Source organism: Giraffa tippelskirchi, chromosome 8 (genome assembly GCF_054371585.1).
Source record: "Giraffa tippelskirchi isolate mGirTip1 chromosome 8, T2T-mGirTip1v1.2.pri, whole genome shotgun sequence".
Lineage (NCBI taxonomy): Eukaryota > Metazoa > Chordata > Mammalia > Artiodactyla > Giraffidae > Giraffa > Giraffa tippelskirchi.
The window spans coordinates 73,498,376-73,523,977 of record NC_137282.1 but is presented as its reverse complement, the minus strand read 5'-3'; the positions used below and the strand labels follow the sequence as shown (position 1 = coordinate 73,523,977).

General features: G+C 39.6%; 1 long non-coding RNA gene across 1 annotated transcript in view; it reads left to right on the top strand.

Moving 5' to 3' along the window:
* Positions 1–21,744, top strand: part of LOC145516283 (uncharacterized) — a 33,442-nt gene extending 11,698 nt beyond the window's left edge. The window contains exons 6-7 of the long non-coding RNA XR_014061260.1: positions 15,295–15,471; positions 18,901–21,744. This is a non-coding gene — a long non-coding RNA (uncharacterized LOC145516283). The remainder of the gene's footprint in view (positions 1–15,294; positions 15,472–18,900) is intronic.
* Positions 21,745–25,602: the final 3,858 nt, after the last annotated feature.

The window sequence follows — 25,602 nt, the reverse complement described above, 5'->3', positions numbered from 1 at the left end:
GCAAACTTAACCAAATTCATTGAGCTCTAGTAGTTGTCCAGTGGCACGTTTGAGATTTTCTGTGTGTAGAAAGTACCATGTCACCTGGAAACAGTGGCAGTTTAATTCCCAATTTAGATGCCTTTTATTGCTTTCTCTTTGATGGCTGTCACTGGGACTTTCAAAACTATATTGAATAGAAGTGGCTAGGGTGGACATCCGTGTCCTGTCCCTAAACCTTAGAAGAATTGTTCCATCTTTTCACTATTGAGTCTGATGTTAGCTACACACTTAGGTGTATGGCCTTCATGCTGAGGTGCGTTCCCTCTATACCTGCTTTCAGATTTTATCATAAATGGCTGTTGACCTTTGTCAAAAGCTTTCTCTGCACCTGCTGAGACAATAATTTGACTTTGATTTGATTTCTTACTGTGGTGTATCACAATGGTATGTGGATATTGAGATACGTCTCACTTGATCATGATGTGTGGTCCTTTTAATGAATTCCTGGATTTCCTTGCTAATTCACTGAGGGTTTTGCATCTATGTTTATCCATGTTACTGGCCTGCGACTTTCTTGTTTCTGTGGTTTATCTGTCTGGTTTTGGCCGTAGGGTGATGCTGGCCGCAGAATAAATTGGAAAGTGTTCCTTCCTCTGTAGTTTTTGTGGAATGGCTTTGGAAGGGTTGTTATTAACTCTTTTCCAAATGTACAGCAGAATTCACCTGTGAAGCCATCTGGACCTGGATTTCTGTTTGTTGAGAGTTTTAAATTACTGGTTAAATTTCAGTACTTGTGATTGGTCTGTTGGTGTTTTCTATTTCTTCCTGGTTTAGTCTTGGGAGATTGTACATTTCAGAGAATTTGTCCATTTCTAATAGCTTGTCTATTTTACTGATGTATAGTTACTTATAGCAGTAACGATCCTTTGTATTCATGTGGTGCCAGTTATAGCTTCTTTTTCGTTTCTATTTTTTTTTTTATCAGTTAGGGCCCTCGCCCTTTCTTTCATGATTGAGTCTTTTTAAAGGTTTATCAGCTTTGTTTCCCTCTTCCCCAAACCAGCTGTTTTGTTTCCTTGATCTTATCTGTTTTTCAATTTTTTCTTCACTTATCTCCTCTGATATTGAAGATTTCTTTTCTTCTCAGTTTGGGTTTCCTTTATTCTTTTCCTATTCCTTTGGGCATCAGGTTAGGTTGTTAGAGGTTTTTCTTGTTTCCTGAGGCAGACTTGTATCACTACAACTTCCCTCTTAGAACTTTGCTTCCTCCCATAGATTTTTGGATCATTTCATTTTCATTTGTCTCCAGGTATTTTTATTAATTTTATTACTTCTTTAATTTCTTCAGTGACCCATTGGCTGCTTAGTAGCATATTGTTTAGCCTCCAAGGTTTTGTGCTTTTTGCAGTTTTCCTGTTGACTTCTAGTCTCAATAGTGTTATGGTCAGAAGAGATCGTTGATATTATTTCCATTTTCTTACTTATCAAGGCTTGTATTGGGGCCTTGCATGTCATGTATCCTAGAGAATGTTCCATGTACACTTGAAAAGAGTGTGTATTCTGCTTTTGGATGGAATAATCTAAATATATATATATATAGATGTTGTATATATAGATGTTGTTTAGTCATATCCAACTCTTTGCAACTCCATGGACTGCAGCATGCCAGGCTTGCCTGTTCTTCACCATCTCCTGCAGTTTGCTCAGACTCATGTCCACTGTTCAATCTTTCCTAGCTTCAGAGTCTTTTCCAATGAGTCAGCTTTTTGATCAGGTGGCCAAAGCTTCAGTTTCAGCATCAGTCCTTCCAGTGAATATTTAGCGGTGATTTCCTTTAGGATCGACTGGTTTGATCTTGTTGTCCAAGGGACTCTCAAGAGTCTTCTCCAGCACCAAAGTTTTGGTTTTAGCATTCTGAAAACACCAGGGAGATCAAGACTCTATTGCAACATTTGGCTCCATAGCTTACATTTTTCACATGATGATTTCAAATATTTAGAGATCAATTTCTAAGTTTAGAGATAGCACGATGGCTTTTTTGTTGGGTTGGGTTGAGGTGGGTTTTTATATCCACTTGTTTTGCCTGATTTAATCACCACATACAGTTATGGAAAGGAAATTTACTCCCTCCTTTGTCTTAAGAGATTCTACCACCACATAACGAGTAAATTAGGCAGGATTCAACTGGATTTTTAAAAATTTTCTATTTTGCAATTTTCGCATTCAGTTGGAAACCAAAATTGATTCCAGCTTACAAAGTAGCACACAGAAGGTATGGTTTTTGCTGCAGGGTATTTCTCTGGGATGCCACAGCCCTGTGGTCCATGGAAGGGTTGGTTTCCTGACTTCCCTGATGAGCAACTGAGGAGGAGACGGGTGTGCGGAGCTGCGGGCAGTGGGCCAGACAGTCAGCTTAGGACCCTAAGAGGACAATTATGTCTGATTTTACCCTCGCAACAGAAGACTATGGGCACATTTACAGGAATGGCTGCGCCCTCCTGGCTGTCGGGTCACAGCCTGGTTTCCATCATCCACGGGGGTCTCTGTGGGAGGCGGTGGCCCCCAGTAGCTGTCTGACTCCCCATCCTGTTGGGGGGAACAGAACGACAGGAACCGCTTACAGGCAGAAACCTGCTTGAGAAAATGACCTGCTGTTCGAAGTGTTTCAGACTCCCCTCTAGCCCTGATAAGTGTTGTCCCAAACCAGTCAGGAGTGAAACCCCTGTTCCCATCTTTAAAAGTAAAACCCAGGGCATGTGAAGGTCCTTAGTTGCTGTACAAACAAGGTAAGCTTTTTAGTTCTGAACTTTCATAATTACTGTGTTTAAATGCAGTTTCGGCTTATTGCTATTTTGTTACATCCATGAATCTTACCTTTAGGATAAAATTACGTTTGAAAGGCCATGGTACAAATGGAAGCAGTGCCTGTGTTTCTTTCCTGACCGTGCAGAAGGGGGTGATCAGAGTGGAGATGGCTCAGGTCCCAGCACAGGCACCCATCTCCAGGTGTGTTTCCCTCTTCTCTTTCCACCATCATAGGGTCACCCACCTGGACTCCATCACTACTTTTCAAGCTCTTCAATAAAGTGTAAGTTGTGGCTCAAATGGTAAAGAATCTACCTGCAATGCGGGAGACTCAGGTTCGATCCCTGGGTCGGGAAGATCCCTTGCAGGAGGGCATGGCAACTCACTCCAGTATTCTTTGGAGAATTCTAGAGATGGGGAGCCTGGTGGGCTGCAGTCCATGAAATTGCAAAGAGTCAGCCATGACTGAGCGACTTAACACACGCACTCTTAGAAAGTATTAAGCCTGCCACTTTAATGTTTGTAGTGACAATATGTATTAAGATTGAAAGTACAGAGTGACGCCAGGCTTGAGTAGGGTCAGTGGAGAGCCCCTGGCTGGTCTTTTCACCTCACCTTGTCTCCTGTAATGAAGCCCTCGCAGGGGAAGGGTGTAGCAACACAGTTACATAGGATGCTGAGGTGAACAGAGTTGATATAAACCGCCAAAGATGCACAGCTATTAAAATTACAACTGGATTTCAACTCAGAAGTATTTGAACACTCAGGACCAAACGTGATACTGGCAAATAGAGGTGGGCTCTCAAAGTACCAATTTTCTAATAATTTCAGCTACAGATTTCCTTTTCCCTAACACTAGTGATATAAAATACAGTACATATATTTTGTAATACACAGCTTGACTACAGTACTGTGTGGATACATTCAGCCTAAAATGCAGTGACCAAGACTCAACAGTACAGCTTTGTGGGTCTCTTGATTGGTTTGCTACAGGTATGTCAGGAAAAACTGGAACTAATTATTAAAAGAATTAAAAAATGGCCTCAGCTTGTGGGGAGAGTGGATGTCAGAAGGCTGGCAAACCTTACATATGCATGTGTGTCACGAGGAAATTTATTTTTAAAGGAGACAGAAAGCAATAATTATTAGTATGAATTTTTAATGTGTATTTTTAATCTAATATTCAGGGTGAAATGTCAGTAAGAAAACACATTTAAGTAAAAGTTTTATTTAAAAAAGTCTCTTGTAAATAAGTTTAAAGAAACAAGCATTTTGCCCAGTGCAAACTCTAAGTCCCTAAGAGAGTTTCAAATGCAATAACTACCAAAATGTTTTTATTTTTATAACATTTATTTTTATAATTCACCTATAATAAATTCCCCAAGTTATGTATACAGGCTTATTGTTTCATAGTGGTTGATGATGTCTGTATTTATTCCATTAAGACATTTAGAAAGAAAATTGAAATATAATTGGTATGAGCGATAACTTCTAAAAAATCTTAAGGGAAAATAACTTTTCCCCGTTATAATAACTCTCTGGCAAAAGTATATCATTGTTTATCAGGTAGGGGAGGGAAGGATTGGGAGTTTTGGATTAGCAGATGCAAGTTATTGTATGTAGGGTGGATAAACAATAAGATCCTACTGTATAGCACAGGGAACAATATTCAGTGTCCTGTAATAAATCATAATGGAAAAGAATATGAAAAAGAATATGATTTATGTAACTGAGTCACTTTGCTGTTCAGAAGAAATCAGCGCAATTCAACATGATTCAACACAAATCAACACATTGTGAGTCAACTATACTTCAATAAATTTTTTAAAAGTAGATCATTGTTATCACTCTTTTAATGTTAAAAATATTAGGTACTCTCTACTACTGAATGTTTTCAAAGGCTCTGACCTTTTATTTTAAGTTGGAGCAAAATAAATGAATTCAACCTACAGATTAACTGAGGTTACTTATTTTAAACAGAGCAGGAGGTTCAGGTCATAGAGGGGCTTTATGTGATGAAAGCAGTAATGTAGAAGTGTCACAGATACAATATTTATTTATTACATATTATTAAAGCCTTACTCTGTGCTGGGTACCTGTGAACTGCTGGTAGTCAGGAGATCTGCTCAGTCACCTTATAACTTAGCGATAGAGGCAGATGAGGGTACAGGGAATTCAAAATACAGAAATAATCGGATTCTGTGTATAAAAACATTGTAATCTGATTGATAAGAAACCACTAGAACATTCAGGTATGACCTAAATCAAATCCCTTACGATTATACAGTGGAAGTGACAAATAGATTCAAGGGATTAGATCAGATAGACAGAGTGCCTAAAGAATAATGAATGGAAGTTCATGACACTGTACAGGAGGCTGTGCTCAAGATCATCCCCAAGAAAAGGAAATGCAAAAAAGCAAAATGGCTGTCTGAGGAGGCCTTACAAATAGCTGTGAAAAGAAGAGTAGCAAAAGGTAAGAAGAAAAGGAAGGATATACCCATTTGAATGCAGAGTTCCAAAGATTTGCAGGGAGAAAAAAGAAAGCCTTCCTCAGTGATCAATGCAAAGAAATAGAGGAAAACAATAGAATGGGAAAGACTAGAGATCTCTTCAAGAAAATTAGAGATACCAAGGGAACATGTCATGCAAAGATGGGCACGAAAAGGACAGAAATGGTATGGACCTAACAGAAGCAGAAGATATTAAGAAGAGGTGGCAAGAATACACAGAAGAACTATACAAAAAAAGATCGTCATGACCCAGATAACCATGATGGTGTGATCACTCACCTAGAACCAGACATCCTGGAATGCAAAGTCAAGTGGGCCTTAGGAAGCATCACTATGAACAAAGCTAGTGGAGGTGATGGAATTCCAAGTGAGCTATTTCAAACGCTAGAAGATGATGCTATGAAAGTGCTGCATTCAATATGCCAGCAAATCTGGAAAACTCAGCAATGGGCACAGGACTGGAAAAGGTCAGTTTTCATTCCAATCCCAAAGAGAGGCAATGCCAAAGAATGCTCAGATTACCCTCACACGCTAGCAAAGTAATGCTCAAAATTATCCAAGCCAGGATTCAACAGTATGTGAACTGTGAACTTCCAGATGTTCAAGCTGGATTTAGAAAAGGTAGAGGAACCAGAGATCAAATAGCCAACATCCGCTGGATCATCAAAAAAAAAAAAGAGAGTTCCAGAAAAACTTCAAGAGATGAGAATACCAGACCACCTGACCTGCCTCCTGAGAAATCTGTATGCAGGTCAAGAAGCAACAGTTAGAACTGGACGTGGAACAACAGACTGGTTCCAAATCAGCAAAGGAGTATGTCAAGGGTGTATATTGTCACCCTGCTTATTTAATTTATATGCAGAGTACGTCATGAGGAATGCTGGGCTGGATGAAGCACAAGGTAGAATCAAGATTGCCGGGAGAAATATCAATAACCTCAGATATGCAGATGACACCACCCTTATGGTAGAAAGTGAAGAAGAACTAAAGAGCCTCTTGATGAAAGTGAAAGAGGAGAGTGAAAAAGTTGGCTTAAAACTCAACATTCAGAAAACTAAGATCATGGCATCTGGTCCCATCACTTCATGGCAAATAGATGGGGAAATAATGGAAACAGTGAGAGACTTTATTTTCTTGGGCTCCAAAATCACTGCAGATGGTGACTGCAGCCATGAAATTAAAAGATGCTTGCTCCTTGGAAGAAAAATTATGACCAACCTAGACAGCATATTAAAAAGCAGAGACATCACTTTGCCAATAAATGTCCGCCTAGTCAAATCTATGGTTTTTCCAGTAGTCATGTATGGATGTGAGAGTTGGACAATAAAGAAAGCTGAGCTCCGAAGAATTGATGCTTTTGAACTGTGGTGTTGGAGAAGACTCTTGAGAGTCCCTTGGACTGCAAGGAGATCCAACCAGTCCATCCTAAAGGAAATTAACCCTGAATATTCATTGGAAGGACTGATGCTGAAACTGAAGGTCCAATACTTTGGCCACCTGATGAGAAGAACTGACTTATTTGGAAAGACCCTGATGCTGAGAAAGATTGAAGGCAGGAGGAGAAGGGTACGAGGATGAGATGGTTGGATGGCATCACCGACTCAATGGACATGAGTTTGAGTAAGCTCCAGGTGTTGGTGATAGACAGGAAAGCCTGGAGTGCTGCAGTCCATGGGGTCGCAGAGAGTCAAACACGACTGAGCGACTGGACTGAAGTGAATCTGATTGAGGATAAAGAATCACATATAAAGCCATGTTAGACCTCAGCATATGCTTTCTTGTGAAAAAAGTGTTCTCTTAATTAAGTCCTGAATAATAGTTAGGGCTTCAGCTGGGTCAAGAGGTGGGAAAAATATTTCCAATCAGAATCAAAACACATGTGCAGGTCAGAAGGCAAGAAAAGTCATCACTGGAACATGGAGTGACTCAGAATAGTTTAATCTTTGTAGCAGATAATTATACATGTAAGTAAAGCCCATAGTAGGTTGGTAACAAGAATAATCATTAGGTAAAGGAATAGGTTACTACAGGTAGGAGAATAATATTGTTGTGGAACATGGAGAAAAATTAGGAAAATTCAGTGTGCAAGATATGATTGCATGCCCCTAACCATGAATATGACTACTTGTCTACTCCACAATTAGAAAGGAAATCATAATATTTTTGCATTTTTATTAATGGATTATTAAAATTTAAAATGAGGTAGTTACTTTGCAAAAATATTGGCTTACTAATTTTCTAAAAAAATTGATGCTAACTTAATAGTGATGGGTTTTCCAACATAATTTTAAAAGTTAGCAGATTTCAGAATAATTCCATAATGAATTTAGAGTCCTGGAATGATTCATTTTACACTTTTGATGAGTCATTATAATTGAGTTAAACTTCTCTGTTGAGAACATATATAATTGAATTTTAAGAGGTCTTTTTTTTTTTAAACGTATCTAGGAGTTTTCTTTCATTTTTCAGTGTGATTCCATTAACCTTGAGGTTGATCCTTTGGAAGATGAGCAAAATTATAATTGACATCCTCTATCTGTATTCAAACAGTCTACAACCCTAATCCTCAGATCTTGCTTTATAATCAAAGGGAAATTTGAAACTGAGTGAAAATGAGATTAAATATTGTTGCGTTTCATCCTTTGAATGACATTTTTATCTCTCTGTGGGACAATATATGAAAGTTATTGGTTAATTGAAAACAAACCTAATTGACCATTAAGACTTGGTAGAATTTGTCTTTTGTTGATGAGCATTATTTGGGATGTAAAACCATGGACTAATTTTTACTGTTACTTCAGAATATGACTATAAAGTACTTAGAAAGATGAGTGTCACAAAAAAAATCAATGATTGCTAATTGTTTCTGATAATTCTGTTATTTTAGTTACTCAAAAAAGCTTTCACTTTGGATCAAAAATAATTCATTCCTTTTCAAAAGCTCTTTTAACGTGTGTTTAGGTAATTGACTCCTAGAAACATGCTCTTTTTCACTCAGCCAAGACAGCTGGCTAGATAATAAATAATATATAATAGACAGACAAATAATATCACATGCAAGGAGATACATTAATTAAGGTTATTCAAAGATAGAAGCACACCATTTCTTTCTCTCAAAGCCAGATCAAGGGATAAATCTGAGACAGGTGTATTTAATGGTATGTGAAATTTTCTGTACAGGAGTAATACATTAATTCAAAGCAAATAAATTTTTTTTGGCCCAAATAGCACAATAAGATGTAAAATATGTGAATAGAGGGATAATATGGATGGCTGATGATAGCACAGTTGGTAAAGAATCCGCCTGCAATACAGGAGACCCAAGTTCAATTCCTGGGTTGGGGAGATCCACTGGAGAAGGGATAGGTTATTCACTCCAGTATTCTTGGGCTTCCCTTATGGCTCATCTGGTAAAGAATCCACCTGCAATGCAGGAGACCTGGGTTCAATCTGTGGGTTGGGAAGATCCCCTGGAGAAGGGAAAGGCCTCCCATTCCAGTATTCTAGCCTAGAGAATTCCATGGACTGTAAAATCCATGGAGTTGAAAAGAGTCGACAACGACTGAGCCACTTTCACGAATGATTAAGAGAATACACACAAAACAGGCTGTCAAGGTTGAAATCTTAGTTCGGCTTCTCTAGTTATATGACATCAGGCAAGACTCTTAGTATTTCTGCCTGTACGTTTACTCATCTGAAAAATGGAGAAAACTGTCTACCTCATCAGGTTTGTCTGGAGAATTAAGTGAATTTTCACGTAACAGCATGCCCAAAACGTGGCTTGGCTGTAGAATACACAGTATGTATGCTTTTACATTACATGTGCCATGCCGCTCTGTCCTGGTAGTCAAGACCTCTCAAGCACTTGTATGACATGTAAAAATTAATAAACAGCATGTGTATATGTTTGGAGAAGGAAATGGCAACCCACTCCAGTATTGTTGCCTAGAGAATCCTGTGGACAGAGGAACCTGGTGGGCTGCTGTCCATAGGGTCGCACAGAGTCGGACACGACTGAAGCGACTTAGCATGCATGCATGCATTGGAGAAGGAAATGGCAACCCACTCCGGTACTCGTGCCTGCAGAATCCCAGGGACAGAGGAGCCTGGTGGGCTGCCATCTATGGGGACACACACAGTTGGATACAACTGAAGTAGCTTAGCAGCAGCAGCATGTATATATGTATATGTATGTATAACTGAATCACTTTGCTGTCTATATATTCTTTTTTAGATTCTTTTTCATTATCCTTCATTACAAGATATTGAGTATAGCTCCCTGTGCTATACAGTAGGTTCTTGTTGATTATCTGTTTTATAGATAGTTGTGGATATATTTAATCTCAAATTCCTAATTTATTCCCTTTCTCCCCACTTTCCTAACCATAAGTTTGTTTTCTATGTCTGTGCTGCTATTTCTGTTTTGTAAAAATTCCGTTTGTATCATTTTCTTAATTCCATATATAAGCAATATTATAAGATATTTGTCTTTCTCTGTCTCACTTCACTTAGTATGATAATCTCTGGGTTCATCCATGTTGTTGCAAATGGCTTTATTTCATTATTTTTAATGACTGAGTAATACTCACGTGTGTGTGTGTGTGTGTATACATACATATGTATTACATCTTCTTCATTCAACTGTCAGTGGACATTTAGGTTGCTTCTATGACTTGGCTGTTGTAATTAGTGCTGCAGTGAACCTCGAGGGGTTCATGTATTTTTTCAAATTGTAGTTTTCTGTGGATATATGTCCAGGAATGGGATTGCAGGATCATATGGTAGCTCTATTTTTAGTTTTTTAAGGAACCTCCATCCTGTTCTCCAGGGCGTTCCAGGTGGCTCAGTGGTAAAGAATCCACCAGCCAATGCAGGAGATGCAGTTTCAATTCCTGGGTCAGAAAGATCCCCTGGAGGAGGGCATGGCAACCCACTCCAGTATTCTTGCCTGAAGAATCCCATGGACAGAGGAGCCTGGTGGGCTACAGTCCATGGAGTCAGAAAGAGTCAGACACAACTGAGCGACTGAGCATTCACACACATCTTCAGTAGATGCAGGATTATGCTACTCCTGACCACCTTCAGGTCTTAGGTAAACATATTTTATCCTGGATGTTGGCACTCTGTAAATAAACCATACCTTTTTGCGATCCTTCTTTATCAGCATGTGTGATTCAGATTTAATTTTTCAGATGCATTCACCAGCTGCCATGCACGGGGTATGTCAGATTCTTGTTCTAAATCTCAGCACCCAGGAGATGGGCTTGTGAGCAGAGCCAACAGTGTCCTTCCTCCCTGGGCATGCGGTTAGCATGAGTGATGCGGAAACTCGGAGCTGTGGTGGGGCTAGAGCCCTAGGGACAGCATCAAGAGCTTCCTGGGGGTGGTTCCAGCCGCAGCGGGGCAGGCCTGTCTAGTCTGCGGGCCATGTGCAGACGTAATCCCAGCCACCAGGGGTGGTGCTGTCCAGCCGGGAGAGCCCAGTGCCACTCAAAGGTTTATTGAAAATCCCCAGCTCCAGAGATTTGTTTTGGGAAAGAAACGTCAGGTTGTCTCAGCTGCTTGCAACAGTCCTGCCACGCAGCACAGGTTCCACAGGACCCCCACTGCTGCATGACGCCCGGGTAGTTGTCTGGCCAGCTCTCCTCTTAAATCCTCATTTCCTACAGTAGAACTTGGAACATAACAGTTGCTCAGTATACATTTGAGAAATGAAAAAATGGTGCTGTCTTTGTAGTGGTTCAACTCTGTTGGCTTCCATTAAGTTACCGTGGCTCATTCTCCAGGTGTTTTTAATTCTGTCCATCTCTTTGCTTATTCTGATAAATTTCTAGTCTGCTTAAATTAACCAAAGCTACTTTCTGTTATCTGCAAGCAAGACTATGTATTTTTGGCCATAATAGATCTCAGACTCCCAATTAATAAAATCCTGAATAATGGACCTGCCACAGGAGACCTCACATCATGACACAGGGCAATATGAAAAGTCTTTGCTAATTAAACTCCTGACTTGATTTTGAAATTATTATGCTGTCTGGAGTTCCTAATTAATTTCAGCTATTTGCCTATGTTTTAATAATTTGAGGGGTAATACACACACATGATACTAACTTAAAAGGCGTAAGCCGATACAGAAATAAATACGAAGATGATGGACATAAAGGGCACGCCTTGCCCTTTGCACTAGTTTTCCTCTTTATGATTAACAAGGTCTTCAGTTTTGCTTTTGTTTGCGCTTTAGCATCCTTCACATAATGTACTAGTATAGTGTGTGTGTGTGTGTGTGTATATATATATATATATATATATATATTGTATTTATTTATTTGGCTGCACCGGGTCTTAGTTGCGGCATGCGGGATCTAGTTCCCTGATGAGGAATGGAATGAACCAGGGCCCCCAGCATGGGGTGTGTGGCGTCTTAGCTGCTGGGCCACCAGGAAATTCCCCAGTGTGCTATTAATATACGTGACTGTGTCTCTGTTCTTACTTTCCTAAAATATGGGGATACTATTTACATTATTTAAAATTTGCCTTTTTAAAGTTAACCATATATTTGTGAAGTTCTTCCATCTGCACTTGTGAATGTAATTGTTTTCAGGTGTGCAGTATTCTATTAATTGGCTAAACCCGGAGAAGGCGATTGCACCCCACTCCAGTACTCTTGCCTGGAAAATCCCATGGGTGGAGGAGCCTGGTATGCTGCAGTCCATGGGGTTGCGAAGAGTCAGACACGACTGAGCGACTTCACTTTCACTTTTCACTTTCATGCATTGGAGGAGGAAATGGCAACCCACTCCAGTGTTCTTGCCTGGAGAATCTCAGGGACGGGGGAGCCTGGTGGGCTGCCGTCTATGGCGTTGCACAGAGTCGGACACGACTGAAGTGACTTAGCAGTAGCAGCAGCAAACCAGAATTTATTTAGCCAGTTTGCTGCTAAAAAACATTTGGGCCATTTCTAGTATTTCTCTGTGATGCCACCATGAAATCCTCTTTCTACAGCGATGCATCAGCAGGAGGCTGAATATACAGGATAAATTCTAAGAAGTAGAAGTACTGCCTAACAGAACGTGTGCCTTGTAGCGTTGCTCAGTCTTACCTAATTGCTCTCCGAAGTGGCGTCCCGATTTCCTTCCAGCCCATCTCAGGAGAGACCTGGACACTGTCTCCCCCGCCCACGCCCCCACCTCCATCCTTGCCTCTCTCTGCCCCCCTTCTGTACATTATTACCACTGCTGCTGCCCTAGGAAGTCAGATGCAGTGTGCAGCAGCTATTTTCTCAGTTGTGCTTCTTAAGAATGAAGGTGAGTGTCTTTTCACGTTATAGGCTGGAGCACTGCTGAAAGAAATGCACATACTATAGAATTCACCCTTTTAATGCATACATATACTTCAAGGGTTTTTCTCTTTTTTCTATTAAAAATGTGGGGGTTTGATGCTGCAGTGATCACCACAACCTATGTGAGAACACTGCTGTCCCCCCTAAAATTGAACCGGCCCCTCAGCAGTCACTCCTCCTCCTCCTCCTCACGCCAGGCTCCAGCTTTCGACAACCACTGCTCTCTCTCTGTACAGATTTGGCTGCTGTGGATACTGCCTGTAAATACAGTCATTCAACATGTGTTTCTTTGGTGAATGGCCTCTTGTATTTAGCATAATGTTTTCAAGATAATATTCCACTGTATGGATGCACGACACTTTGTTGATCTTGTCACTAGTTGGTGGACATTTGGAAAATTGGGAGCAACGCTGTGCTGATACAAACATTCACGTACAGATTTACGTGTGAACATAGTTTTGTAGTCCTTTTGCCTGTACGTGTTGGAGTGGAACTGCCGAACCTCGTGGTAGCCCGTGTTTCAGCTACCCGATGAACGACTGCCAGGCTGTTTTCCACAGCAGCCTTCCCGTTGGCACTTCCCATCAACACAGTGCAAGCGTCCCAGTTCCTGCACATCTCTGCATCCACTTGTTTCTTGTCATTATGGTCTGAGCTACCCTAGTGGGTGTGAGGTGGTTTTGATTTGTTTGCCTAATGCTTAATGATGTTGAGTATCTTTTCATTTGCTTGTTGGTCATTTTTATGTCTTTGGAGAAATGTGTATTCAAATTAATTGCCAGTATTTTAGTTAGGTTATTTGCCTGCTAAACGTGTACTGTTTAGCCATGAAGGTTCACATACTCTGGATACAAGTCCCTGAGTAGACACATGGCTTACACTTTGTCCCATTCTGATTGTGGGTGGGGCAGGAGGGCAGGGTTGCAGCTTCAGTTTTCTTAGTATTTATTTTTATGTATTTGTTTGGCTGTGCTGGGTCTTAGTGTGTCATGTAGGATCTAGTTCCCTGACCAGGGATCAAACCTGGACCCTCATTGGAGCATGGAGTCTTAGCCATTGGACCACCAGGGAAGTCCAGGGAGCTTTGATTTTAATGGAAAAACCAATTTATTTTTGTTTCTTACACAAGTTTTGCATTGAGTTGCCTTTCAGACTGACTCAGTTTAATATTCATTTAAAGATAATCATTTTTTTTCCAGTTTATCTACTGAATGGAGATAGTTAAGAGGTTTATTTTTATCCATAAAAACAGTGTAGCCATAACTTTGAAAATGAATGGCTGTTGTTGAAACATTACTTACACATAGACTTTTCTCATTAGTTGAATGGGAGACTTGCTTGTGATTCAAATTATTTTGTGAGGCAAATTGTTTTTCCTGACAATAAGCTCATCATCACATAAGAAGAAAAATTAGTTCTTAAAGCAAGCTGTTCTTTTGTTAGATTAAAAAGAAGTGGGGCAGTGCAAAGAAAATTCTCAACAGCAAAGTGATGATTCTAGTCAGGCTGACTGGATCAGTAAACTCTGCCATCCACAGAGTATTGTGCGCAGCTCGCTGGGGTGTCCTTAGACGGAATTACTAGAGCGTGTGCCTCTGAGAAAGAAGAGCAGATAACCACAGGGTTTGGCTCACAGCAAGAGAAAACTTCACCATCATTAGTGCCGGCCTATTTTCATGATCTCAAAATAATGTGACCCCATTGAAAGCTCCATCTCAGCCATGGCTGACATTGTAATTTAAAGCTCTTCTGTGTAAAAGTTCTTAATTTGGAAAGGTGGGTTTAGAGTATTTTATGATTAATTATCCCTTTTGGTCAAGTCTTTTGTTTTTCAAGTGTAATTATTACAGGTTGGTATATATCTCCTTCAGAATCCCTCAGGATATTGATAAAGATTTATGAAATGAGTACATCAGTGACAACCATCACCAAATACTTCACTCATGTTCCTCTGCAAGGCTGTTTGGTGTCAAATCATACACAGCGGTACTCCTCTGTGTACAATTAATATGTTAGGAGCATTCTGTAAGTAAAGTAGAAAGTAGCTGATACTATTCAGGAGAAACGTGGTGCTCATCATCTGATCTCCATGAAAGATGCCTCTTCTCATCTGTGTTAGCAGCAACATGAGTAAAGACGTGTGTGAGAAGAGCTTCAGTCAGTTCAGTTCAGTCGTGTCCGACTCTCTGCGACCCCATGAACCGCAGCACGCCAGGCCTCCCTGTCCATCACCAGCTCCCGGGGTCCACCCAAACTCATGTCCATTGAATCGGTAATGCCATCCAACCATCTCATCGTCTGTCGTCGCCTTCTCCTCCTACCCTCAATCTTTCCCAGCAACAGGGTCTTTTCCAGTGAGTCAGCTCTTCACATCAGGGGGCCAAAGTATTGGAGTTTCAGCTTCAACATCAGTCATTCCAATGAGCACCCAGGACTGATCTCCTTTAAGATGGACTGGTTGGATCTCCTTGCTGTCCAAGGGACTCTCAAGAGTCTTCTCCAACACCACAGTTCAAAAGCATCAATTCTTCGGTGCTCAGCTTTCTTTATAGTCCAACTCTCACATCCATACATGACCACTGGAAAAACCATAGCCTTGACTAGACTGACCTTTGTTGGCAAAGTAATGTCTCTACTTTTTAATATGCTGTCTAGGTTGGTCATAACTTTCCTTCCAAGGAGAAGAGCTTCAGCACAAAGCAAACCTTCAGATTGAATCTCAATCTTCATAGCAACTGAGAACTGACTCCGGTCTACTGAGATTGAAGATGACAAAATAGGCTCGAGAATGTTGTAATTCCTTCTGGATCACAAAACTAGCAAGTGAATGAGGTAAGCTTCACACCTAGTGGTTTATTCCAAATATTTATCTTGTCTAATTAGTACTTGAGAAAGACATAAAGAAGGCAGGTAGGCATATTTGTCCCTTCTGTCTATCTAGAACAAAATTCTTTCTCATATATAAGTCATTAAGATCTTTCTACATCATTATGTAATCTTTGTTTTCTAATGACATATACTGAATTAAACTGTCTTCTATTTAGTGTAACGCATTGTATAAGGTTGATGTAAGAAGCAATTTATGATAGATGTGTGAGATACCTATATTATTTCTAATTTCAACTATTAAAAATAATCCTGCTGTACACATACCTGAATATGCAAAAAATAATGATTACACCTTTCTGATTAAAAATTTTAGAGGTAGAATCATTGATAAAAGAATATTGTCAAATTGTACACATCTACTCACACACTCACCAAAAATGAACACTCAGGTGCCTTTTTCTAGTCCACCCCAAATCATTTTTTAAAAACTTCAGCATTCTCATAGCTGAAAATGATCTCCCTTTGTTGTTATAATACATATTTTTCAAGTTAAGGTCTTTTCATAGTTTACTGGCCATTTTTACTTACTTATAATTAATGATATTCTTAGGGTAATGTAGTTTGTTATTCTTTGAGTTTCCACTTTGCTTTTTTTCCTGTTTTTCAGAGTATCTCTTTGTAAATTGAGGATATTAATCCTGTGTCTGGCATATTGATTGCATTTATACCAGCTGATATTTTCTCTTTTGCTTGCCAGTGAAGGGAATTTTTTTCACCCAGTTGTAAAATACATGAATCTCTTCCATTATTTTTGTTTGTTTCTTTCGAGTCATGTCCTTTCCATCACACTCAGCTCAGTCATCTGCAGACCAACCTGATATTTGATTTGAAAAATCACGTAAGTGCAGCATATCTTACCTTTCCAGCTTGAATTTCCCAGTCTTTTCCGTGTATGTCACCTTGAAAAGTAAACTCTCCCCTTTCAAGTCCGGGTGATACCTGATACACGTGAAAAGGAAGAAGAAAACAAGAGTTAATCATAACCTCTTTTATCATCATATAAATATTTCTCCTATTTAGACACTAATGGTTAATTCTTCTAAAAATTTGTCATTCTTCTGAGTTTCCCATTTATAGTTAAAGTTGAAAAATACAGACATGAACTTCAACTAACAAACCCTGTCTCATTTTGATCTCAAAAACAGTAGTAAATTTTAAACTTTTGTAGGTTGAGTATCCTTTGTGAAGGGGGAACACATAAGAGTTACCTCAGAGCCTACGTTATGTAAAACTCATTGTGTCACAGCTACTGTCTCCTGTGTATCATGTGAGGCCCTTTACGCTCGAGTTTGATGATGAATTAGTGCAGAAGCAAAGGGTTCACTTTCAAAGTAGACTGTGAAGAGGTGTCTGGAATCTCTCATTTCACGCTGGGTGGTTACCAGGGCCTGTGAAGAGTGTGGTCCCATTCTTACAGTGGGGTGTGGTCTGCATCTAAGCTCTTCTGTCTGGCAGGAACAGCTTGTCGCTCTTGGCCACTTTCTTTCTGGTCTCAGACGGCTTTCTTCCGTAAGATGATGAAGGGGTAACGTGGCTACGAGGTCAGGACAAGGCCTCTTGAGTTTTCATGGTGCAGACAGGACCCAGGTTGACTTTGAAGGAATCCCTGTTGGTGCCCCCACCTCTACGCAGATATGACGATTAGAAAACCCTCCAGGAAGTACTCACATAACCATCCAGTCCCCAGCTGTTCTCAAAGTTGCTGACTAAAAGTTGCCTTTAACCTGAAAAGATATCACAAGTAAGTGGGCCTCCTCCTGTTTGTAAACACCGAGGAAAGGATCATGGGTTCTTCTTGCATCGTAGAAACGCTTATTATGGTCAGGAAGGGAGGCACTTGGCCCATTTATGTGGAATATGTTACAGAGAGGGTAGTGTTTTCAATAACAGAGATTAATATTTTATTTTTAAAGTTTAGCTGCAGTCCTTCTTTTTTCCTAAAAATTACTTCTTATTGAAGTCCTCGTCTGTCTCAAGTATCATCTACTTCATTCAGTTCAACTTTATCCCACAGAAGGAACAAAAGTGATATACATTCAGTTATATTAATTTTTTAAGTTCAACATTTTTATTCAGTTTTTACTCACTTCTGAGGGCAGGGGTATGTATTAGAAAAAAGAAAAAGAGACATAACCTAGGGGATTAAAGTACCGTGTAAGAAATAAGCTACAAGGATATATTGTACAGCACAGGGGCTATACCAAATATTTTACGATAATTTTTAGATGGAGAATAATGAATAAAAATGTTGAATCACTAAAAAATATCTTGATAAAAACAGCTATGTTGAAAAGACATGTGGAGAGTTTGTACAAAATTCTTATAAAATTTAAAACATAAATATTTCTAAATCAATATAAAAGAGAGACCATAACAATAGCCCCAAATATAACTACTTATACAGATGAACTGTGCTTATTAAAATGAAATGAATGGCATGATGGACAGAGGTCCTTGGAATGACTGCTGAATGGTTTTGTCCAGAGGGTCTGGGTGTGTGTGTGGGGTTGGGGGAGGATGTGTTTGCAGCTATGGTTAATTCCCTACCCAGAGGAGGAACCAAATAAAGAAGTAAACAAACAAAGAAATGAACAGATATTTAATAATGATAATAATGAACTTAGACATCATCTGTGCAGAGAGACAGGTTCAAGGGAAAGTCACACTGTTCATTCCAGGGACTCCAGCAGTTAATTCCCACTTCCTCCCATCAGAGAAGCAAACCTCTAACATCGCAGGAAGAGTGTCCACTGGCCAGTCACACAGGATGGAAGGGAACCCACAGGCAAGAAGGGCCTGTGGATGGGAAGGACACAAGGACGGGAAGAACCCAAGGACAAGAAGGACCGATGGACAAGGAGGACCACCTAAAGAGTTGACTCTGTGCTGCTGTCCATCTCCACCATCAGCAGCTCTGTGTTCCTGGCATCCAGTTTAACCTATAAAACTCTGAACCCCACTTCAACAAACTCTCAGTAGAGATAAGATATATGTCCTCAGGAGAGTTTATGGTGATTAAATTACAGCACCCCACAGGACACCGGGTCCTGGCTGGCACTCTGGAAGCGTGACTTCCACTTCCTCCTCTACGCTCCTTCCCAGTCAGACTGTACATGGCAGGTGGACTTCTGTCCACAGGGACTAAGTCTGAACAGCTCTTTGATACAACCTCTTTCCCAAATCTAAACCTAATGCATCAAAGTCACACTGGAGAGCATTCCTTTGGGGAAAAAAATCCAAACTCCATGAGGAGAAATATTATCCAAAGGTCCTGGGTGAGCCTAAGAAATCTGAATATTTTATAAAGTCTCAGTTTATTCTGATACGGGACTAGATTTGAGCACCCGGTCTATCTCATTTATACATTCACAGGGTCAAGGTGACAAGCAATTTTGGGGACCATGGATCATGAATTCATAAATAAGTACCTGTTAAAATTTTATCTGTGAGTATGCATTATTTTTCTTTTCCTAAGTCCAGAGTGTGTGCACCATTTTGAGATGTTTTCCCAGTCAGGGAAGCAGGAAAGCGAGACGTGATGGATGGGAAGAGTCCTGCATGATACTTTCCATATCCATTTCCAAGTATTTCCACAATACTTTCTGGAGATGAACCATGTGTCTGTCTAGTCATCAGTGATGTGTGGCCCCTCAGTACAAATCAGTCACTCAGTCATATCCGACTCTCTGCGACCCCATGGACCAACATGCCAGGCTTCCTTGTCCATCTCCACTCCCAGAGCTTGCTCAGACTCATGTCCATTGAGTCGGTGATGCCATCCAACCATCTCATCTTCTGTCAGCCTCTTCTCTTCCTGCCTTCAATCTTTCCCAGCATCAGGGTCTTTTCCAGTGAGTCAGTTCTTCGCATCAAGTGGCCAAAGTCTTGGAGTTTCAGCTTCAGCATCAGTCCTTCCAATGAATATTTAGGACTGATTTCCTTTAGGATTGACTGATTTGCAGTCCAAAGAACTCTCAAGAATCTTCTCCAACACCACAGTTCAAAAGCATCAATTCTTCGGCCCTCAGCTTTCTTTATAGTCCTAACTCTCACATCCATACATGACTACTGGAAAAACCATAGCCTTCACTAGACGGACCTTTGTTGGCAAAGTAATGTCTCTGCTTTTTAATATGCAGTCGGGTTGGTCATAGCTTTTCCTGCAAGGAGCAAGAGTCTTTGAATTTCATGGCTACAGTCACCATCTGCAATGATTTTGGAGCCCAAGAATATAAGTCTGTCACTGTTTCCATTGTTTCCTCATCTGTTTGCCATGAAGTGATGGGACCAGAGCCATGATCTTGCAATGAACAATGGGATACATGTATCTATTTCAATTTTGGTTTCCTCAGGTATATGCCTAGGAGTGGGACTGCTGGGTTATATGGTGCTTTTATTCCTAGTTGTTTAAGGAATCCATACCATCTTCCATAGTGGCAGTATCAATTTACATTCCCACCAACAGTGCAAGAGCATTCCCTTTGCTCTACCCCCTCTCCAGCATTTATTGTTTGTAGACTTTTTGATGATGGCCATTCTGACTGGTGTGAGGTGATATCTCATTGTAGTTTTGATTTGCATTTCTCTAATAATGAGCAATGTTGAACATCTTTTCATGTGTTTGTTAGCCATCTGTATGTCTTCTTTGGTGAAATGCCTGTTTAAGTCTTTTTCCCACTTTTTAATTGGGTTGTTTGCTTTTCTGGTATGGAGTTGTATGAGCTGCTTGTATATTTTGGAAATTAATCCTGTCACTTGTTTCATTTGCTATTATTTTCTCCCATTCCGAGGGTTGTCTTTTCACCTTGCTTATAGTTTCCTTTGCTGTGAAAAAGCTTTTAAGTTTAATCAGGTCCCACTTGTTTACTTTGTTTTTATTTCCATTACTCTAGGAGTTGGGTCATAGAGGATCTTACTTTGATTTATTTCATCAAGTGTTCTGCCTATGCTTTTCTCTAAGAGTTTTACAGTTTCTGCTCTTATATTTAGCTCTTTAATCCATTTTGAGTTTATCTTTATGTATGGTGTTAGGAAGTATTCTAATTTCATTATTTTACATGTAGCTTCCCAGTTTTCCCAGCACCATTTATTGAAGAAGCTGTCTTTGTCACATTGTATATTCTTGTTTTCTTTGTCAAAAATAAGGTACCCATTGGTGCATGGGTTTATTTCTGGGCTTTCTATATTGTTCCATTGGTCTATATTTCTGGTTTTGTGCCAGTACCATACTGTCTTGATGACTGTAGCTTTGTAGGATAATCTGAAGTCCAGGAAGGTTGATTCCTCCAGCTCCATTCTTCTTTCTCAAGACTGCTTTGGCTCTTTGGGGTCTTTTGTGTTTCCATATGAATTGTGAAATTTTTTCTTCTAGTTCTGTGAAAATGCCATTGGTAATTTGATAGGGATTGCATTGAATCTGTAGATTATGTTTGGTAATATAGTCATTTTCACAGTATTGATTCATCCTACCCAGGAACATAGAATATCTCTCTGTTTATGTCTTTGATTTCTTTCATCAGTGTCTTATAATAATTTTCTGTGTATGTTTTTTTTGTCTCCTTAGGTAAGTTTATCCCTAGATATTTTATTCTTTTTGTTGCAATGGTGAATGGGATTGATTCCTTAATTTCTCTGATTTTTCATTGTTAGCATATAGAAATGCAAGTGATTTCTGTGTATTGATTTTATATCCTGCAACTTTGCTAAATTCACTGATTAGCTCTAGTAATTTTCTGATACTATCTTTAGGGTTTTCTGTGTACAGTATCATGTCATCTGCAAACAGTGGGAGCTTTACTTTTCTGATCTGGATTCCTTTTATTTTTAGTCTCTAATTGCTGTCACTAGGACTTCCAGAACTGTGCTGAATGATAGTGAGGAAAGTGGACACCCTTATCTTGTTCCTGATCTTAGGGGTAATGCTTTCAGCTTTTCACCATTCAGAATAATTTTTGCTATAGGCTTATCATATATGGCCTTTACTATGTTGAGGTAGGTTCCTTCTATGCCCATTTTTTGAAGAGTTTTAATCATAAATTGTGCTGAATTTTGTCAAAGGCTTGACAGGCTTTTTGAAAGGCTTCTGCAAAGATGTAGAAAATCTGCTTCTATTGAGATTATCATATAGTTTTCATCTTTCAATTTGTTAATATGGTGTGTCACATTGATTGATTTCCATGTATTGAAGAATCCTTGCATCCCTGGAATAACCCCAACTTGATCATGATGTATGAGCTTTTTGATGTGTTGCTGAATTCTGTTTGCTAAAATTCTGTTGAGGATTTTTGCATCTATGTTCATCAGTGATATTGGACTGTAGTTTTCTTTTTTTGTGTTGTCTTTGGTTTTGTTATCAGAGTGAAGGTGGCCTTGTAAAATGAGTTTGGAAATGTTCCTTCCTCTGCAATATTTTGAAAGAGTTTTAGAAGAATAGGCATTAGCTCTTCTGTAAAGTTTGATAGAATTCTCCTGTGAAGCCATCAGGTCCTGGGCTTTTGTTTTTTGGGAGATTTTTGATCACGGCTTCAATTTCAGTGCATGTAATTTGGTTGTTCATAATTTCTATTTCTTCCTGGTTCAGTCTTGGAAGATTGAACTGTGCTAAGAATCTCCATTTCTTCCAGGTTATCCATCTTATTACCATAAAATTGTTCTTAATAGTCTCTTATATTCCTTTGTTATTTCTGCACTGTCTATTGTAACCCTCTACTTTTTCATTTCTAATTTTGTTGATTTGAGTTTTCTCTCTTTTTTCCTTGATGAGTCTGGCTAAAGGTTTGTCAATTTTGTTTATATTCTCAAAGAATGAGCTTTTAGTTTTATTAATCTTTACTATTGTTTCTTTCATTTTTTTTCATTTATTTCTGCTCTGACCTTTCCTTCTGCTAATTTTGGGGGGTTTTTTTGCTCTTATTTTTACAGTTGTTTTAGGTGTAAATTTAGGTTGTCTATTCTATGTTTTTCTTGTTTCTTGAGTAAGGATTGTGTTGCTATAAACTTCCCTCTTAGAAGTGCTTTTGCTGCATCCCATAGGTTTTGAGTTGTCGTGTTTTCATTGTCACTTGTTTCAAGAAATTTTTTGATTTCCCTTTTGATTTCTTCAGTAACCTGTTGGTTATTGACAAACACATTGTTTAATTTCCATGTGTTTGTGTTTTTTAACAATTTTTTTTTGTAATTGATATCTAGTCTCATAGCATTGTGGTCAGAAAAGAAGCTTGATACAGTTTCAATTTTCTTAAATTTACTGAGGTTTTATTTGTGACCCACAATGTGGTCTATCCTGGAGAATGTTCCATGTGCACTTGAGAAGAAGGTGTGTTCTGCATTTGGATGGAATGTCCTGAAGATATCAATGAGATCCATCTCATCTAATGTATCATTTAAGACTTGTGTTTCCTTATTAATTTTCTGTTTTGATGATATGTCCATTGGTGTGAGTGGGGTGTTAAATTCTCCTACTATTACTGTGTTACTGTCAATTTCTCCTTTTATGTCTGTTCAGTTCAGTTCAGTTGCTCAGTCATGTCTGACTCTTTGCGATCCCATGAATTGCAGCACGCCAGGCCTCTCTGTCCATCACCAACTCCAGGAGTCTACCCAAACCCATGTCCATCGAGTCGGTGATGCCATCCAACCATCTCATCCTCTGTCATCCCCTTCTCCTGCCCCCAATCCTACCCAGCATTAGGGTCTTTTCCAATGAGTCAACTCTTCACACGAGGTGGCCAAAGTATTGGAGTTTCAGCTTCAACATCAGTCCTTCCAGTGAACACCCAGGATTGATCTCCTTTAGGATGGATTGATTGGATCTCCTTGCAGTCCAAGGGACTCTCAAGAGTCTTCTCCAACACCACAGTTCAAAAGCATCAATTCTTCGGTGCTCAGCTTTCTTCACCGTCCAACTCTCACATCCATACATGACCACTGGAAAAACCATAGCCTTGACTAGATGGACTTTTGTTGGCAAAGTAATGTCTCTGCTTTTAAATATGCTATCTAGGTTGGCCATAACCTTCCTTCCAAGGAGTAAGCGTCTTTAAATTTCATGGCTGCAATCACCATCAGCAGTGATTTTGGAGCCCTAAAAAATAAAATCTGACACTGTTTCCACTGTTTCCCCATCTATTTCCCATGAAGTGATGGGACCAGATGCCATGATCTTAGTTTTCTGAACGTTGAGCTTTAAGCCAACTTTTTCACTCTCCTCTTTCACCTTCATCAAGAGGCTCTTTAGTTCTTCTTCACTTTCTGCCATGAGGGTGGTGTCATCTGCATATCTGAGGTTATTGATATTTCTCCCGGCAATCTTGATTCCAGCTTGTGTTTCTGCCAGCCCAGTGTTTCTCAGGATGTACTCTGCATATAAGTTAAATAAGCAGAGTGACAATATACAGCCTTGATGTACTCCTTTTTCTATTTGGAACCAGTCTGTTGTTCCATGTCCAGTTCTAACTGTTGCTACCTGACCTGCATAGAGGTTTCTCAAGAGACAGGTCAGATGGCCTGGTATCCCCATCTCTTTAAGAATTTTCCATAGTTTATTGTGATCCACAGTCAAGGGCTTTGGCATAGTCAATAAAGCAGAAATAGATGTTTTTCTGGAACTCTCTTGCTTTTTCGATGATCCAGCGGATATTGGCAAGTTGATCTCTGGTTCCTCTGCCTTTTCTAAAACCAGCTTGAACGTCTGGAAGTTCACGGTTCACATATTGCTGAAGCCTGGCTTGGAGAATTTTGAGCATTACTTTACTAGCATGTGAGATGAGTGCAATTGTGTGGTAGTTTGAGCATTCTTTGGCATTGCCTTTCTTTGGGATTAGAACGAAAACTGACCTTTTCCAGTCCTATGGCCACTGCTGAGTTTTCCAAATTTGCTGGCATATCGAGTGCAGCACTTTCACAGCATCATCTTTCAGGATTTGAAATAGCTCAACTGGAATTCCATCACCTCCACTAGCTTTGTTCGTAGTGATGCTTTCTAAGGCCCACTTGACTTCACATTCCAGGATGTCTGGCTCTAGGTGAGTGATCACACCATCGTGATTATCTGGGTCGTGAAGCTCTTTTTTGTACAGTTCTTCTGTGTATTCTTGCCACCTCTTCTTAATATCTTCTGCTTCTGTTAGGTCCATACCATTTCTGTCCTTTATTGAGTCCATCTTTGCATGAAATGTTCCTTTGGTATCTCTAATTTTCTTGAAGAGATCTCTAGTCTTTCCCAATCTGTTGTTTTCCTCTGTTTCTTTGCATTGATCGCTGAGGAAGGCTTTCTTATCTCTCCTTGCTATTCTTTGGAACTCTGCATTCAGATGGGAATATCTTTCCTTTTCTCCTTTGCTTTTTGCTTCTCTTCTCCTCCCAGCTATCTGTAAGGCCTCCTCAGACAGCCATTTTGCTTTTTTGCATTTCTTTTCCATGGGGGTTGTCTTGATCCCTGTCTCCTGTACAATGTCACTAACCTCTGTCCATAGTTCATCAGGCATTCTGTCTATCAGATCTAGTCACTTAAATCTATTTGTCACTTCTACTGTATACTCATAAAGGATTTGATCTAGGTCATACCTGAATGGATTAGTGGTTTTCCCTACTTTCTTCAATTTAAGTCTGAATTTGGCAATAAGCAGTTCGTGATCTGAGCCACTGTCTGCTCCCGGTCTTGTTTTTGCTGACTGTATAGAGCTTCTTCATCTTTGGTCTTATGTATTGAGGTGCTCCTATGTTGGATGCATAGATATTTACAATTGTTATGTCTTCCTCTTGATTGATCCTTTGATCATTATGTAGTGTCCTTCCTTATCTCTTGTAATATTTTTTATTTTAAATTCTATTTTGTCTGATATGAGGACTGCTACTCCAGCTTTCCTTTGCTTCCCATTTGCATGGAATATATTTTTCCATCCTCTCACTTGTAGTCCATATGTGTCTTTAGGTCTGAAGTGGATTTCTTATAGACAGCATATAAATGGGTCTTGTTTTTATAACTATTCAGCCAGTCTGTGTCTTTTGGGTGGAGCATTTAATCCATTTACATTTAAAGTAACTATTGATATATATGTTCCTATTGCCATTTTC